The sequence below is a fragment of the Ictidomys tridecemlineatus genome, chromosome 10 (genome assembly GCF_052094955.1).
Source record: "Ictidomys tridecemlineatus isolate mIctTri1 chromosome 10, mIctTri1.hap1, whole genome shotgun sequence".
In the NCBI taxonomy this organism is placed as follows: domain Eukaryota; kingdom Metazoa; phylum Chordata; class Mammalia; order Rodentia; family Sciuridae; genus Ictidomys; species Ictidomys tridecemlineatus.
In genome coordinates this window covers 71,765,249-71,767,979 of record NC_135486.1, presented here as the reverse complement: position 1 = coordinate 71,767,979, position 2,731 = coordinate 71,765,249, and the positions used below count along the sequence as shown (strand labels likewise).

Genomic DNA, 2,731 nt, shown 5'->3' with positions numbered 1-2,731 from the left:
AAGTCTGCATTAAAAACAAACAACAACAAAAAACTTTAACCTTAAAGTTTAAATAACCTTAATGTTGCATTAATTTTCCAGATAGAAATATATAAATATATACATATAGATATCTCTATACAGATCTCTCTATATATGTATGTATATGTGTGTGTGTGTATATATATATATTTTTTTCATAATTTCCTATTCCTAGAAACCAAAACCCCTTTATTTTCACCTAGTCATTTTCCACAATTTATTGACCTTCATTAAAAAACAATACATAAACTGGGCGCAGTGGCACACTCCTGTCATCCCAGCAGCTCTGGAGCCTGAGGCAGGAGGATCATGAGTTCAAAGCCAGCCTCAGCAAGAGTGAGGCACAAAGCAACCCAGTGTTACCCTGTCTCTAAATAAAATACAAAATAGGGCTGGGGATTTGGCTCAGTAGTCCAGTGCCCCTGAGTTCAATCTCCGGTATCCAAAAAAAAAAAAAACTCTCTAGTCTAATGGCTTCTTTGATTGTTTACTTCTTTTTTGCAAAGTTCCTGTGTACATTGGAGGTAAACTTTTTCTTCTGTTAATTTGTCCTTTATCAGTTTAATTTACAGACACCAGGTGCAGAACATAGAGGGTAAGAAGAAAGGTTTTCCTCACCTACAGCAGTGCAACAGATGTTGGTAGAAGGACACCAACCAGCAGAAGAGCAGTCTTAGGACACACTCTCACATACTCGCGTATTTACTAGAGCTAGTAGAGGAGATGAGGAAGCTGGTGTCTTGATGATCAAGCCGATGCTTTCTTTTATCTGGGCCTGGATGTGTTTATTTGTGACACACAGTCTAAGCTCACACTGTATGTCAAATTTAAGTTACCAGCTAGGAATGTTTTCAGGAAAGAGTCTTCTGCTACTCTTGGTATCTCTCAATTCCCATGGCCAGAGAAAAGCAGTGTAGCCTTTTTGTTTGTTTTTATTTTTAACATATGTATGGTTTCCCATTTGATAAGCAGCACTATAGAAACATCCAGAGAATCCTGAGATGAGTTGGGCACGTAACAACAGGGACTCCTTGGACACTTAGACGTCAAGGGCTCCTTTTAAACACAGAAGCACGTCCTGCCATTAGGAGATTTGAAGATGCATGCAAAAATGAGATTTTTTTTTAAAGGTTTTGTTTCCCCGGCAACCACTCTCAATTCAAGATTGAGTGTGAGCATTAGAATTCCCCAGAGGCACTCTCCCCCACCCACCCCTTTTCTCTAAACTGCCGTGAAGCTGTAAACTCTGAGAACTCAGAATCCTAACCTTCTTTGGGGAATGAAAGAGGATGCAGGGGATGGTTAAGAAAAATGTCAAATTCAGAAACACAAGATGCCTGCAGCAGGCAATGTATTTTGGAAACAGTTTGTGTAATAGAGACAGACAAAAAGCACAAATTGACCAACATATTGATAGTATTTTTGATAGGCTAAAAAGGTTGAAAAAGAAGCCATTCTGTAATTAGCTTTGTTTGTTTGTTTGTGTGTGTGTGTGTGTGTGTGTGTGTGTGTGTGTGTGCTGGGGATGGAACCCAGGGCTTCATGCATGCTAGGCAAATGCTCTACCACTGAGCCACACCCACCCTCTCTGGAGAGCTTTCAGTAGTAATTGACCTCAGTTGGTAAAGAGGCAGAGACAGCTGACCTTTTTAGAGCCATAAAGTAAATTTTTAGTACCTGATTGACAGATAGGTTGCTGATCCATTGTGGTTTAGCCCCAAATAAGCCACAAGTGTCCGCTGTTACAACAGCTCCAGAAATTTGCATTTCAAGCAGGGAAATCACCAGGGATTTTGAAATCCCCCAGGCAGTCAGTACCAACTGAGGATAATACATACATGTCAATTATGAAAAAGAAATGCTTTATAGTTGCCATTAAAATGTGAGTGGTGAATTCACCAAAAAAGAGCTGCCTTTGCTATCCGATTACTCTCTGAAGCAATGACGTTCCATGGAGTAGGGGGTCTTATGCTTGTTTTTAAATTCTTTTTTTTTTAAACTGGACCCCATGACACATGGCTATAATCCAAGTGACTCTGGAGGCTGAGGAAGAAATATTGCAAGTTTAAGGTCAGCCTCAGCAACTTAGCAAGGCCCTCAGCACCTTAGTGACATTCTATCTCAAAAAAATAAATAGTCTTTTTTTTTTCTTTTTCAAGGTGGTCATGATGCTAGTCATCAAATATAAATCAGAAGGAGCACATGCCCAATTTCAAGTTTGAAAACCAAAGTGATCATTGAACTCCTAAACATGAGGACATTTTCTTGGCAGGTAAGAGGTGAGAACTTGTTCTTTAAAAGAAAAATCCAGAGGAACATGTTCTTCATTAAACTTTCACTATTTTTATCACATTCAAATCCACATTCATCCCTTACTAGTTCCACCAATTCTATTCCTGAGAATTTTTTTCCTATGAATTCTAGATTATTCTAGGAAAGTGTGACTTCTGAATTTTAGGATATTTTGCTGTTTTCTTCTTATTGTTTTTTTAAATAAATGACAGTGGAATGCATTACAATTCATATTATACATATAGAGCACAATTTTTCATATCTCTGGTTGTATATAGTCTTAATACATATACTTTGGATAATAATTTCTATCACATTCCACCATCACTGCTAACCCCCTGACCCCTCTCTTCCCTTCCCAACCCTCTGCCCTATCCCATGCTCCCCTTCCCTACCCCACTGTGAGTCTGTCTCCTTA

General features: G+C 38.8%; 1 non-coding gene across 1 annotated transcript; it reads right to left on the bottom strand.

Moving 5' to 3' along the window:
- Nucleotides 1-1,532: 1,532 nt before the first annotated feature.
- Trnaa-agc (transfer RNA alanine (anticodon AGC)) lies at nt 1,533-1,604 on the bottom strand. Its single transcript has one exon. It is a non-coding gene; the product is annotated as a tRNA-Ala (tRNA).
- Nucleotides 1,605-2,731: the final 1,127 nt, after the last annotated feature.